This window comes from Carettochelys insculpta, chromosome 2 (assembly GCF_033958435.1).
Source record: "Carettochelys insculpta isolate YL-2023 chromosome 2, ASM3395843v1, whole genome shotgun sequence".
Taxonomy (NCBI): domain Eukaryota; kingdom Metazoa; phylum Chordata; order Testudines; family Carettochelyidae; genus Carettochelys; species Carettochelys insculpta.
Genome location: NC_134138.1, coordinates 121,610,101 through 121,625,816, shown reverse-complemented (window position 1 = coordinate 121,625,816; position 15,716 = coordinate 121,610,101). Strand labels below are relative to the sequence as shown.

Sequence of the window (15,716 nt, the reverse complement as noted above, 5' to 3'; positions counted from 1 at the left end):
GTGCCCCATTGGGGCCAGGGGGAATATGGAGAAGCAGTGAGGCAGAAAGGGGTGAAGGGAAAAGGAGGGAGAGGACAGTGAGATGGAGGCACACAAAGCGCTGATGGGTGGGCAGCAGAGGAGAAACATAGCTGGCTCCTGCCTGCACTCAGCACCCACTGTGGCTTGCAGCACACAGCCAGTGCCTGCCAACGATGGGATGGGGGGGCAGGCCTCTGCTGACTGAAAGCCATATGCAGCAGGGGCTGTGCTGACAGACCAACAGGGGGAGCAGGAACAGCTAGCCACATGCTCTGCATTTGTCTTGCCAGTTGCTTTGCTCGCACCTACCCTCCCCCTCAGCCACTGGAGCCCTCTAATTTGGTGGGCAGACAGCTGGTGAGAAGGGATCCTGCCAGCAGAAGGACCCACCAGTACTTATGGAAGGGTGGGATAGCGGGCAAGACAGAAAATATGGAACAATTTGCCCACTTTGAAGAAAAAGACAGGACACCTGCAAGATGGCTTAAATACAGAACTGGCCATTTAAAAATAGGACATCCAATCACCTTCGCTAGAGGTATATGGAGAGATTTAAAAACTTGAGTCACAATTCCGCAGGAAAGTTTGTGCAGCAAATCCTGTAGCCAAGGAATAGAGGTATACAAAGGGCTGCCTCATTCATTTGCTGCAAAGGGAAAGGGTTGCCCTGAGCTTGCTTCAGCATGAACATGACTTCTTTTTCTCTGCATCTGCCACACCTGTTGGCACAGTGGACACATTAGAGTCAGAGATTCTTTCCTCCTGAGGTAACACCCTGAACTAGAGACATAAAAAGGTGGAGGTAGTGGGGGAATGCAGCTTATTCAAAACTATGCTCAGATGAAGGGGATGAAGCATCACGAGAGACAGTGCGTTTAAGTGTGCCTATGGGATGGAGGATTGCAAGGAGTTGAAGGCCTGGCCAAAAAAAAAAATTGTTTTACTCAAGCTGGGTCACTGAGGGGTGCATTTTAAGGACTCTTCCCCTCAAAGATGCTGCTTTTTGAGGTCCCATTGACACTTTTCCGGACCACTTTGAGAACCGACTAAAGCTTTCACTTGATTTTTAGTAACCCACACTCTGGCCCTCTCTGCCTTTGAATCTTGCATTAGCAGGGTGAGCATAGTTCTCTTGTATAAGGAATTAACTTGCAGCTTCATCTAAAGCAACTGACAGTTTAGAGATGTGATTTTTTTTTTGCAGGTGGCTGCTAAAGTTATAAAAATAGTTCACCTACACATGGGGTGTGTCTCTGCTAGAGAACTTCCATTTTGTAACTTGCTCTGGGGTAATCGAACTGGTGCAAGTTGCAGAGTGCCACCAGTCATCATCCTATTTTAGGTGCAAACACTGCTCTAAGTCTACGCACAGCACTCCCTATAAGCATTGGATGGCCTGTGGCTTATAGCACCTACCCCACAAGGCCCAGCACAGCTCCCTGGAGCATGCGCAGAATGTCACTAGTGCATAGGACATATTTGCACCTGTTCACGTTTTTGGTTTGTCTCATCACCCACTTTGAATGGTTTTGTTTTGCATGAGAAACTGCTTGTGCATGGTGAGCATATGCTGTAATCCTGGTATTAGTAATACGTATGCCAGTGTTTTTCAGTCTCTCTTTGTGCTGATCCAGAGGTGCTGTGGGTTGTTATCCAACGCTGTTCAAGTCTTCCTCACTAAGCAACATGTCAGTGTGCCGCTGTCCACATCACTAAAATTTGGTCCAGCTGTCCCTCCATCGTGCTGGAGGAGCAGCTGGCCAAATCCAAGCAAGTGGCTTTGTGACCTGGCACATAGATTCATAGTACCTCTCGGGCTTGGCAGTCACACCACCATCATGATTGGAGGGCGCAGCCAGGCCAAATCTGCCACTCTAGGCAGCTACCTAGCTTGCTTGTATCTAGGACGGCCTCTGGTTTTATATCTTCAGTCACAGAGCTTTATCTCTAGCTGTATCAGCTTATGATTTTTTTTTAAGTTCTGTAGGTGCCCTGGTTCTATCCCCAGTACATCACTTAAGAGAGAGACTCTCACACTATGTCCTCATGTGCGCTGATGCTGAGTCAGTGGCTCTTTCAGGCCCCTTTGCCTTCATCCTTCCTCCCACCTTGGGTCCTAGTGCTCTAGGAGGTAAGCAACTTGATTTTGTTAATTTCTTCAATAACGTTTTTTTAGTTTTAAATGTTGCTGTTCTGTTCCTTTCTTGTTAACCACTCACAAGTTTCTTTCTCTTCAGTTTTCCTCTATGGCTATGGCTAGTCTACAGAGAACTGTCGGACAAAGATACACAAATTGCGCACTGCAATTTGTGTGTCTTTTTCTGCTTTGCTGTTGGGAGACGATTTTCTGCAATTTGGCCCATATACATGGTGCCACGTTTTGGAAAACCTCCTTTGTCGGGCCATCCCTTCCTCCTCATAGAATGAGGTTTACATGGATGGTGACAGAATGCATCCGCTTTTCTGAAAGCATTCTCATACGCACAGACCTTTTCTAAGATACTCACTTGCTCTCTCCCTTCAGCCACGGAAAATTAGTGTGCAATTCCAGGAACCAAAGCCTGGGCCTGCCTGAGCCCTGCTGCCCTCAGTGGGTGGACAAAAGTTAAAATCTGAGCCCCACTACCCCAGGCGGGGTATAGGGGAGAGACAAAACCCAAAAGGCTTCCCCCTCAGGCAGGGGCCCTGTAACCTGAGCCCTGCCATCCAGGGCTGAAGCCGGTACCTCTGGACAGTGGGGTTTGGGCTTCAGCATTGACCCCACGAAGTCTAATGTGAGCCCAGGTGACCCCCTTAAAACGGGGTCACAAACACTGGCTTTGGGGGTCTGCCCCACAGTTTGAGACCCACTGGAGCAGCACACACGCTGATCCATATTTTTTGCAACTGTGCTTTTGAGGGCAAACATTGCCTTTTGAAGTGTGTATGAAAGGACTTCAACTCCCCCCCTCCAGTCCCTCTCCACCGCATCCTCTTCTCCTCACTAGGAAGCAGCCTTGTAAAGGGTTAAGCCTGGCTTGGCCCGGCGCTGTGGTGCGTATGCAATAATCTGTGTGGCTCTCTTGGCCGCCTGCCAAAGTGTTGCCGTGCCTCCTCCTCCTCCTCCCTTCCCTCGTCCCTTTTGCATGAAGTAGGATCCTTGAGCTGTTGCAGAGACAGCCAACTGCTCCATATTTGGCTTCTCTTACACATTTACATACTGGAGAGGAGAGGGAGAGAGCGAGCTCTGTACCGCAGACATCATTTCTACTCCAGGCAGCGGTGGAGACATCCAGGACCTGTGTCACTGCTGGGGGAAGGAAGGAAAAAACAAAACAAAACAAACCCCCAAACAACTCCCCCCTCCCCGCCTTGCGATCGGTGTGAGCCTCTCTGCCCCCGCCTCCCTGACACTTGGCAGTAAGTGGCTTTTTATTCCTTCTCGGCTTTTTACATTTTTTCCCTCTGCTTCTTCCCTCGTTGCGATTGCAACCCCCCCCCCCAGGGCTTTCCAGCTGGAGCGAGACTGGGGGGGGTGCGAAGCACTGCTTTAGCCACCCCCTCGGGGCTTCAGCCTCCCTTACTGCAGCCCAGCCCAGCCCAGCTCTGGGGAGCCTGGAGGCTAGAAAACGGCTTTGCAATCCTGCGGGTGGGGGGGGAGGGGCAGGCCGGTGGGGGCGGGGGGGGGTGGCTGGAATTCATTGCCCTCTGTGCATGCAAGAAGTGCCCGGCGGTGGGGGTTGGGTGGGGGGCAGGGCAAGCAGGGGGTGCAGCGCGGAGACAGCCGTGGCCCCCTGGCTCCGGGTTGCTTGCGGGGCCCGCTCCCCCCCCCCCACAGTCTTCCCCGGGAGGCGAGAGGACGTGTGTGTGCGCGCGCGCGGAGGCGAGGTGGCGTTTTCAGGCTGGCGCGGCCGCTGCCGCCGGGCTGGAGCTGGGGCTGCCCCGGGTGCACGGGCTGGCGAGAGCCGCTGGAGTTGTGCGCGCCGCCGGCTCGGGGCAGGCTCCGAGCGCCGGCTGGGCAGCCCGCGTAGTACGGGCTGGGTCAGGCGGGCTGCCGGAGGGTGAATGAAGCTGGGAGGAGCGGGAGGAGGCGGCGCTGGGACGGGGACGGCGCTCAGCTGCAGACCCATTACGCTGCGCTCACGGCCCAGGCTGGCTGGAGGCACCAGCAGCGGCACTTCCAGCAGTGAGTGAGGAGGGCTCGTGCCGGGTGGGGGAAGGGGGTCGGGGGAGGCCTGGGGGTCCCGTCCCCCCACACCCTTCACACCGGCTGCAGAGCCTTTCCTGGCCAGCCTCCCCCAGTCCCTGTCAGGGGGAGAGAGCTGGGGCTGGTCACAAGCGGTGAGACCCCTGAGTGTCTCCAGGGGGGATTAGCCCCAGTCACTGGTGCTAAAGATTATCCTGGGTTACACTGATATTTTGCTCTTTTCATTTCTGATTGTGTCGGTGGCTGCTGCGTTCTCCTTAATTTGCCTGGCATGGATGCAGGGCTCTCTTGACTCCCCTGGTTTGGGCTGATTTTTAAATGAAACACCCTAGTAGAATAATCCTGGATTGGGCTTCCCCTAACAAATAAACTGATAGATTCATTTCTCAGACTATAAGAGACTAACCTAAAATTTGTTAGAAAATGTTCGCTCCTTCCGTAGTAGTGGTGGTGAGGATGATAAAAAGACAGGATGGGGAACTGTTTCCATGCCACTGAAGATGGGGGAATTACTGAAGAGTAATAATAGAAAGAAAACAAGTCCGAAGCTGGTTATATAATGTACTATGTGGATAAGAAGAACGACAAGCTATTTTTATTTTGTTTACGACATGCAATGCAATAGGAGGCCAAACTGCATCTCTCCCCCAGTGATCCTGGACTCGGGATACAATTAGCAAAAATTTTAAGCATTCCTTATTAGGTCCGAGAAATAAACATAATGATGCAAACTGTTGTTCCTGACAAATATTCTTTATGCACAAATAAGGAATTGTGTAGGTGGATGACCTTAGTCGTTGAAATATTTTCACATTTCATATTATTAAGAAATGCATATTTCATAATGCAGGTTATACTTAATATTTAATGATCATTGTTATATAGGTTATGCAGTATTTGTTAGTTACATGTCAGATGCGTTCAGGTGTAGCCAGTTACTTTGCTGACATAGTAGGGAAGCCAAGGTCTTTTTATTTAGCTTCTGATGTACCCTTCAGTTGATGGAAAAATTCAGATTTCATGTTAGTATAGCTCTGTTTGTTTGGGTGGTGAAAACATTTCAGTTTTATAGCTCTGTGGAGCAAGGGTTATGAATGAGGGAGAGAGAATTGAGAGTGACAGAAGAAAAATTGCACTGTAGTTATTTTTCAGCTCCTGTAAGGTACCTTTTAATAGTAAATTAAGATATTACTGTGTTGCCCTCACATTTCTTCATTAAAATGGCCCAGTATTTTTCAGGCAGCAAGTCTTTTAAATGGAAGGCTTTAATCTCATCATCATTTATGGAAGGCAAAGGTTGATAGGTTCTCTTCAACTCTGTGGTCTCCCTCTCTCTCATCGTGTATCTCCATGTCAGTGCTATAGGTTTTCAGTGCAGTTACTCTAGCCCTGATCAGTCATGTAATTAGATCAGGCTGCCATGGTAACAGACAGTATTCATCGTCCATTCAGGTGTGTTTGTCTTGTGACTGGGCTACCTCAAGTGCTGTATGTACTGTATTTATGTTGTACAGCCAGTACAGCTCACTTCTGTGTCTTCTTGAAGAATATTTAAACATATTATGGTATTTCCTAATCACTGAACTTTTATGAAAGATACTTCTGAGCTGTTACAGCATTGGCCTGTCAGATTTTACATGTGTGCAGAGCATGCAAATATATTTAATTAGTTAATGCAATTATTGTAGCAGTTCCATGTGTGTTTATTGTTAATGAATCTACAAACATTTGTTAATTCTTAAAACATCTTTCCCAAGCATATCTGAAATCCTCTGTAATACGGTGCTTCTGAATTTTTGGATGTTTATTCATGGAAGGCTGATATCATATGTGTGAAGTTATGAAAATGTCACCCTTGAAAGGTTTCATATTGTAGGCCCCAAACCTGCTGTAATCTATGCATATTGCTTACCTCTACCTGCTTCGAATAGTATGATTTAAGTTGGTGATAACTAACATTACCATTATCACTTAACTGGTAGTTTATTAAATTAAACACATCCATCATACTTAGTAGAATTAGGGCCTGGGATGTGTTTTATTTGGTAACTGAATTCCCATTTTCACCTTGGGAAAATTTAGAGCATGTATACTGTAATGAAATCAACAAAATAGCCTTGGGTTTTTAATCTGTGACAGACTCAACTCTGGCTAGTTTGTTTCTGATAATAGTAAACTCTTGCATGTTTCTTTTCAAACTACTTTAAAAGATATTTTTTCATCAAAGCATACTGTTGAAGGCCTTTTGCTTCAGTGTTTGTAATGCCTTTTTCTCTAACATAAAAAGTGCACTGTAGGAATAAAAATAGCTTCAAGTTGTTTGCTGCTATTTAAAAATACATTTAACTGTGGAATATTTTTGTCTTTAGTGTCAGTGTTTGAATACTACCCCTATTGAATCAGTCTCCTAAGGAATAAAATAGTGTTTTTTTAGAAAAAGTAGACCAAATTTTGGTCTCTGCCTGGTGTAAATCTGGAGTGATTTTAGTGGGCCATATTCAGAGTTATGGAGCTCAGAATCTGGCCTGTTGTGTGTAAACCAGAACTCTCTATTACACCTTATCTTCAGAGCTGTGGTGGAGGTGCTGGTGACTTGCATAAGTAACTAACATCTGCAGTCACATTACAGCTAGTTTCACCATGTGAATTTAGACCTGTGGCTTTAATGGCTTGATTTTGAGGAGTGATGTGTACCCTCAATTCCCAATGTTTCACTATTCCACATCTCTCAGGATCAGGCCCTTAATTGCTGTCCTCTAACAGTATCTAAAAATATAATAATAAAATAGGCCTTTTAATAGCTCTTATGTTGAAGTACAAGACTGGAGAAGGTAACAAGAGGAGTAATGCCTGTAGTGTGGGTCAAATCTTGTACTGCCTGCCAGCTCACAATCCCAGCTGCAGTGTAACTGAGCCTGCAGGTTTCTGTCTGTTTGCCAAGCAGAGGAGTTTCTTCTCATGGGGAAGTTCATGAATAGTTTCTCACTGTGAGTGCAACTCGTTTCTTGCACTGCCTGATTTGGGCTTTTTTGTAAGAATAATGGTGCTGTATCATCAGTTTTGCACACCATTTACTGATCATTTTTGTTTTGGGCCTAGATATGGAGTTGATTAGGAAAATGAGACTGGAGAAAGTCAAATAACCTCACAAACTCACTCCTGCAGTTTTTACAATGCTTTATACTGCATCATGCTTCTTCTACAAATAGCTTATAATGCAGCTCACAGCACTGCAGAATAAATATTTTTAAAAATGCATTATATGCATAGTTGGGATGTGTTAAAAACAGTTTTCTCTGGGAATTTATTATTAGAAAGCTTGACAAAAAATGGTCCGATTTTAAAGGATTTAAGAAAAAAAACAGGTATACATCTTTGTCTCCAAGAAAAAAAATCCTTTTGTAATGTCTCATATCCTTGTTTCATTTTCATTTTTTAAAAATAGATCTTTAAATGCAGTCAATTGAAAACAGCTAATTACTTGAAAAATGAAAATAGTTTATATTAGTAATATGTCTAGAAAATCAAACCTCAGGATCTGATTCTGCTCCCACTGAAACTCAATGTCAAAAGTTTCCCTGCCTTCAAAGGGAGCCAGGAGTAACTTTATCTTTTTGTATTGCCATTCGTCTGAGGCTTTTGCTGTAGTCTGCAAATCGGAGGGGGAATGCAATAACAAGGCGTATTTTATTTTTTAAAATGTATATAAAAATTGTATCCATGGTCTGAAGCATACCCTGGTTTCAACCATACTTTAGAGTATGAGGCAGCCCACTATGACACTGTTAGCTGATCATACAGATTTTTAAGTGGTTAAATATTGTGTGAGATTGTTAAGGTCTAGCAGTCTTGCAGGTGAGTATTCCAGATCCTCCCCCCGCCAATGGTGTGCTCTATACCAATGAATTTTGCATCTAAGAAATGTAATATGCTAATCTTTTAAAACTAAAATGCTGCCTTGGTCATTTAATTTGATCTTATGCAGAACTCTGAGTGAGACAAATTAATACAGTAAACTCTTTCATATCTGGCAGCCCTGGGATCAGGAGGTTGCTCGATATTCAAAAATTCTGGATAATAGAGAGGTATACGTAGCAATGCATAACACTAAAGAAAAACAAGATTAGATACTAAGAAACAAACAAAAATAAAGAGTACTAAATAATAATTTAGTAATAAAGTAAAATATTAGAGTACTAAAGTAATAAAGAGTACTTTATTAACCAGCAACAGTAGTATTGCACACTGTAATCTTATGCTGTATTTGCTGTATTTATTTGTATTTACTTTCACTATAATGTACTTTTGGAAAATGTAACTAAAACTTACTTATGGTTAAAATGTCTGGTATTCGAGCATTCCTTATGATAGAATGCCAGATATGAAAGAGTTAACTGGATCTTTATCTTTGGACAGAGAAAACAAATACACACAAACCATTTTTGGGCTTTGATATTATATGCACATAACATATTCAAAAGTCATACCTTTTAAAAATGTGAGGTAGAATTTAAGATGGTAAGATTTTGGTGTAGCTGATGTTTATTTTATAATGGTTTTTATTTTTAAGTCTGCAGACAAAGGTGTATTTGGAAACTACAGAAACTGGACAAGTAGTGCTGGTTTTGTCATGAGCTTAGTGTATTTATTATTCCACAGTTATGTTACTGTATTTCCCCATACAACTATGTTGTGTGGTAGTTCTGTATTCTGCTGACTATGAATAGCTATGTGCATGAATGTATTATTGGCCCCAATCCAGAAAAACACTTTAGCACATGCTTAAATCCTGCAAATGTTTTGCTGAATAAGGATGGATTTACGTACCAGTGTAACGTTAACATGTGTGTAAGTCCTTGGATGAACAGGGGCCATAAATATGGTTACAAACTCAAACACAAAACTGCCTCATGATGGAGGAATAATAGTCCCACTAAAGAGTGACAAAAAACATTTGGTGAGGTTCCAAGTGAAAAAGCAAAACATATTTTGTTTGTTATGGGATGTCAGCAGAATTGTAATGCTGGCTCTCTGTAATTTTTAATGATTAAAAATAAAGACTTAGAAAAACATTGCTGTGATAATGTACTTTCTGTTTATGTTGTCTGGGAATATGCAGTAAAATGCATTAATTCCAGCATTCCAGGATTAAGACAATAGAACCAGAGATGACATAAAATCAAATATTATTTTATCTATCTCGCATTAAAATATAGTCTGCTGTTTGGCTGATGCCTCCTCTAAAGAAATTGTTTTCTGTTACCAGTGAAGACTGTCATCACAACTCATTTGTGTTTTCTAAACTCCCCAGTGCCACATTTTGGCAAGCACATACACATGGAAAAAATGGACTGTGCTCTCTGCCACATGTGTATGGCTCTTAGAAACTGAATCCTTAGACCTTGCCTGCAGTAGACAGCACACCTCTGTGGCATAGCTGCTGTCAGGAAGAGTGGCCAAAGGCCCAAGTATGAATACCCACTTGACTGGGCATACATGTAAGTGCACATCTCTAGTGATTTCATCTATATTGTGCAAGGATGACTAGGTTTTTTTTTTGTTTTTTTTTTTTTGGAGATTCATGAAGTATAGATATTTCTGTGTTTCGTGAAGTTGTACTCAGTGTGCTAGTAGAAAAGCTCATAGATGTCCATCATTTGCTCAGGCTGGTATAAGATGTAAACAGCACACTTACCGATGTGTTGTTTCGATGCTGCCTTGTTGTTCTGTGCCATGGCATTTACTTTAGTTGGGTCACTTGTTGGAAGTAAATATCCATCCTTCTGTCACTCAAACACAACTTTATAATTTTTTGATATTATTCACCCTCAGGAATCTAATGATTCTGCTCTGGATAGTACAAAAAGTAAGCCCTCCAAGTCTTCATAGGAGTATTTTAGCATTTGTAAGGCCGCTGCTAAGTTGGTTGGTTTTTAACAGATTTTTTTTTTTATTTTGGTTTTTATCCCCTCAACTTTTGGATCAATAGTCATGTTACAGGCGAAGATGGATGAAGAAGCAGTTTAAGCTGTAAATTCCTTGTTCACCCCAATGTAACAGTGACGACCGTCATTTTTATCCTCACCGGAGAGAGCTGCTTTGTAAACAAGGTGAGGATTTAACATTTTTTATTTCTCTTGTGTACCCGGAGTCTTGTCCTTTCTTTTGGCAAATCTGGACTCCTAAAAATGTTTTTATGATTAATTTGGCACAAAGTTTTGCTACCTTAAGAAGATCAGGCGTGGTGGTGCTCTAGAAATAACTATTATGGTATGACCACAGTCAGCAAATCTGAGAGCCCCACAGCTCTGAATTGTAGGATGCTGCATTACAGATCAGTGGTTCTGATACTCATCTTAGGTCAATATGCATTTGGTTTCATTATGGGATGAATGACAAGTTTTCATTCTTTGACATTTTGCCATGAACTGCCATGCATAAAATAATAGAAATCCATCGTGTGTTTTTATTGGTAGTTTTTATTGTGGGTTGTATTGCCTGTGGACTCTGCCTTTTTCCACTTCCCGATTTCCTCCTTTGTGGAAATTCTTGTCAGGCATGTACACTCTCCCTTAAAACCAAGTGTGGATTTAGGTTCAGGCAATTCATGCAACCACCTAGGGTACTGGGCATGGGGGGCACTGGCTCTGAGCTGTTTTTAAAAGTATACAACAGTTTACAAATGGGGAGTCACTCTTTGCTTAGGGTGCATTTGACTTAGGCCTGGCTCTGCTTAAAACAATGTATAACCAGTCACTAGAGGGAGACCCAAAGGTTTTTTAAAAAAACAAAAACAAACATGCAAGCAAACGAAAACCCAAACCTCTGGCATTTGTCCTTTTTTTACTCTGGCGTAAACAGAGTGGTCAGTTCTCATGATTTTTTTTATTGCCCATCTTGTGATACTCAGTGATTTGCTAGGGTCTGCAGTGATCTGATTACCGTGCAATCTCAACTTTCTTTTTTCTTTTCTTTTTATTTCCCTTTAAATAAGTTTCTATCTCATATGTTTGTGGAGAAGAGCTTGAAAATGTGTTGAACCTTTACGTGTCAATCAGTCTGCAAATAAAAAGAACCCAAATGTTCTTACTTATTTGAGTCTCATGGTTTTTAAGCCTTTCTCATGTCCCTGACTCATGCTTTTTAAGTGCTTGGAATTGGCAATCCTGATAATGGTAACGAAAATATAAAGGCTGTAGGAAGAAAATAGCCTGTTCTTTTAAATGATATAGCAAATTAAATACAGAAAGAATTAAATACAGAAAGTGAAAGTATGTGTTTTGTTTTTATTAAAGCCACAAGACTGAGCTACTACAGCATTCTGTTAATGAAAAGATGATCAGAAAGTCTGTGTAGGGGAACAACTTTTTTAATGTGTACAGTATATCATAGTGAAGTGTGCAGTACTTAAATTTACATTTTATTGTGACTGAGGGTTGGGATATTGTTCTTTAAAGGAAGGTAGTCTAAGCATGCAGTTACATGTAAAGACTTGTTTCTTACGAACTACAGTAATCATCTGGAATGGAGAGGCAGCTTGCAACCACTACATCTCTGGAGGATTATTCTTTTTGAGAATTAAATTGCCAGATAAAGTCTCCAACACATTTTAGTCCTTCAGTTTCAGAACGTTTACTGGATAGCAGATGTTGACTTGGCGATCAGGTGGAATAAATCTTTTTGTCAAGGCATTAACATTTCCAATAAGATCTTAATTTGTCCAGAATTAGCTCAGGTTTTGTGAAATTGTTTGTGTTTACAGAAATTATTATTACAGAAAAGGTGTCTAACAAATAGCTAGAAGAAGTAATGCTTTTATTACATAAAACCAAATTAAAATATCTTCTGAATGCCCACATAGTAATACCCAAAATGTATTGTAAAGTCACCTTGGACAGTCTAGCAGCTGATAATTCCTGTGATTACATTAAAACAGTACCATAAATATTAAGTATACATTGTACATAAAAAATAACCTTATGTCTACTGCCGTTGATTCTCGGCTATGAGGCATACTACAAATATAACAATGCTTTCTGTGTACTCAGAGTGCTTAAGGCCATCTTAATGGTCTTGAGGTCAAATTTATTTTTATTGTTAAAATACAGTGGGCTTGTTTGTCCAGTTGGATCCATTTTACATTGGCATAACTCCGTTGTCTTCAGTGCTTACTCCTGATTTATTCCAGAATGAGGTCAAAATGGAGCCCAAGGTGTAGAAGAGTAAAGAATATAAACGTTATCCAGATGGACGCTGTCTGGTTACAGACTTTATCCTTGTCATTTGATTTAATAGGAATGTCCAGAGTTGTAACTAATGGAATGGGACCCAAGGAGTTCTTTTGTGTGACCAGAAGCCACAGACATGTTGCAGAGATCAAGATGGAACATTGTATGCTGAGACCAGCCCTCTCCTATTCTAGCATTTTACCAAGGATGAGGATGGCTACAGTCTGTTCCACTAAATGCAAACTAGGTGGCTTATGGCAAGTTCTCATTGTGTCCCTTGTATTGGCAAAATATTGGACACCTTTGATTTAATATATGTAAGATCAAATCCGGAGGTCCTTGCCTAAGGTTTAATTGTACAACCATATACACAGGCAATTTTACTCAAATGAATAACACTGTTTACTGCAGCAAGTAAAGCAGTAAAGTGACTCATTTAAAGAAAATCAGGCTCAATCCTTCAGTGTTTACTCTTCTTATTAGCGAAAGCATACATTGACTTTAATAAGAATTTTACCTGAATAAAAGACATCAAGATGAGTATAAAGGTCATTAAATTTTTTTAACCCTGACTTGGATTAATTTTAGCCAGAACTGGAAAAAAAAAATAGGAAGAGTTATTGTTTTTTGTTCAGAACATGCATTGCCTTGTTTCAGCTAAGCAAATTACTGCTTTCTTTTGTGTTAAGAGAATTTTGTTTAAAATATTGGACATTTTGACAACTGGAGTTCCTTTTAATGTGATATATGTTGAACATGTTGTGACAGCTAGTTGACTCTGTAGTAACTGTCCCACTTGTAGCAATCTATTTACTGTACTTTATGAAGTTTCATTATCTATGGGTATACATTGCTTAACATGGATGGTATCCCTTTTATGTAAGATGTGTTCAGCTGGTTTTAAATGTGGTGTGTTTCTAACATATGCTGAACACTCATTTATAGCCTGTTTATAGACAAAGATCATATACATATTTTAAAATCATTTTTAGTAAAAGGAGAATGATGTGATTTGTCTGTATGGGAAAGTTGATATGCCCCCTGCTGGCCATTTGAGAATGCAGAGTTGGTGTTTCTTCCTTTAGCTTGTTCTGCTTTTTCTTTTTGTATTTGAAGGCCTGTACAGGGGGCAGGACTTAACCTAAAGCGGTGGGGATTTTGACTGAGTATCAGGAAAAGGGAGATGATTTGAAGTAGGTATAATTGGATAGGAATTAGAAATCACATTTAATTTTTTAATTGTTTGTTTTGTATTTAAGAGTGTGAGTAAATTTAATGTACGTGAAAATGAAGAACTAGCAATGCAGACTGGCATGACACAGGGAAGTGCTTTGCACATCTGCCTTGTCACTTCAAAGCTGACCTTCTGTACCTCTGTGTATCATTCCTTGGTCTTCCTTGCACATAGACTTTGTGTCATGCCAAATTGTAGGAAGATTTTTTCATATTGATAAATTGATTTGAGTTTTGTGATGTGCTTAAGATGGGAACATTAAAGTTGTGTTCTCTTGTGACATAAGACAGGCTTTGAGCCATGGTTCAGGGCTCCTGCTTTTATTTAAAAATGTTTTTCAGTATCACTTTTTAACTGTAACATGAGAGAGAAGTTTTGACCATGACTTTAAGAACTGAAAGTGCTCTTGTGAGAAATAAAAATCAGTGCAACATAAATAGCTATGTAAACCCAGGTTTTAAAGGACATTTTCAACTTAAATGTAGCCCCAAGTATACATTTTAAAAGATTTAATAAAACTGAAGATGACTAGAAATGCTTCTTTATTTTAAAGTTCCTCATAAACATTTCCTTGCAGTGTTAAGGACCAGAGTGAAACTGTCCTCGCTGATTTTATTTTTCTAATCTGAAAGATAAGAAAAAATGTAATCAAAGAGCATAAATAACAAAAAAACTGCAATTTTTAAGAATTCTTGCACTTTTAACAAGATGAGTGTTAATAATAACCTAAATAAATAAACGTTTGTATATGAAGTAACGAGACTGATTTTTCTACTCTCTTGTATCTTTTATATTTATTTACACTTAAGCCAAGTGAGTATGAGAACACCACCATTTGGATTTGGTAGTGTTGCTTTTTTCACCTGCTTGGCATTGAAGTGAATGACTGACTACACAAAATACAAAGCAGTGCAGAGTCTGGCCTGTCGTTTTTAAGTACCTTGAAGTAATGCTTTTGTCTTCTCAGAGGTGTTGGGCAGACTGAGTTTTAATGTGACATTGAATCTTCTCCATTTTGGGGGTCAACATGTCAGAAATGATTTCTGATTTTGCACATCTGCACCACCCACATTCCAACACCCATCTTTCTGTATATGCAGGTTGTATGATTATATGTCTATTGGATTTACACATGCATGTGCGTTGAGGGTGTATGTCTTCATGGTGGAGTTAGCAGGGGTGATGGCATCTGGGTAGAGGCTGATGTGAGCAGCTGTACTCATGTTACTGTCTCTGCACCTGGGGCATGAACATCCATGTGTCTTGCTAGAGTTTCTGTGAACTTTGTCCATGCTTCATTTATATTTTGGTAAACTAAACTGCATTATGACTGTTTGCCAGTGAATTGTGGGAAATCTGGTCTGTCCTGGATATGCTGTGGAAATTGTGGGAAGACAATAAAGGACTATCAGCTCTCTGATGGTTTAGCCTGCATCCTGCCTGTGAAGTAATTCAGTTACTAGCCTGCGTGAGCACAGAACTTGGGCTCTAATCCATAGTCCCAGCTGGCTCAGGAGAGAAGTTTTTGTGTGTGAATGGCTGTGGTGTTAGAGCCACCAGTTGGGTAAAACCCAAGCCAACTCTGGAGTGAAGCTACTCTAACACAGCATTTTCCAAATAGTAGTAGGTGCTGGACCCACTAGTGGTCATGAGAATAGCCGAGGTAGGTGGTGTGTGCTTGACAGTGGCAGGCTACCCTGCCCTCCCTCCTCACAGCAGTAGCGTAGAGGCTGTTTTATTTAAGGTATAATAGGTCTGACTGGTCACCTGTTCTGGGATCAGGACGGTATGTTTCTTGGTGAATAAATTGGCAGGTTTTTTTTTTTTTTTTGCTTTCCTTGGAGCATCATGGAGGCACAGTTGGGTTGTAAGTGATATGACTTGCAAGTTTAATACAGGTTGAACCTCTCTACTCCAGAACACTCTCATCCAGCAACTTCTGTAATCTGGCATGATTTTAGCCACCTTGATGACCACTTATTGTGGGTGTGTCCAAGTTTCCCAGAAGCCTAGAGTTTTTACAGCCACGAGTCCTGGCTCTCAGTGT

The 15,716-nt window shown here is 41.4% G+C and overlaps 1 protein-coding gene across 6 annotated transcripts in view; it reads left to right on the top strand.

Moving 5' to 3' along the window:
• Positions 1–3,160: 3,160 nt before the first annotated feature.
• The window catches only part of ATXN1 (ataxin 1), a 321,463-nt gene continuing 308,907 nt past the window's right edge, over positions 3,161–15,716 (top strand). For 4 of the 6 annotated variants that reach the window (XM_074987648.1, XM_074987643.1, XM_074987641.1 and 1 more), the window contains exons 1-2: positions 3,161–3,420; positions 10,197–10,317. The gene's annotated coding sequence lies outside the window, so the exon portion shown is untranslated. Of the gene's footprint in view, positions 3,421–4,113; positions 4,187–10,196; positions 10,318–15,716 lie in introns of those variants that run through there. The other 2 variants (XM_074987644.1, XM_074987645.1) reach the window with 2 other exon arrangements.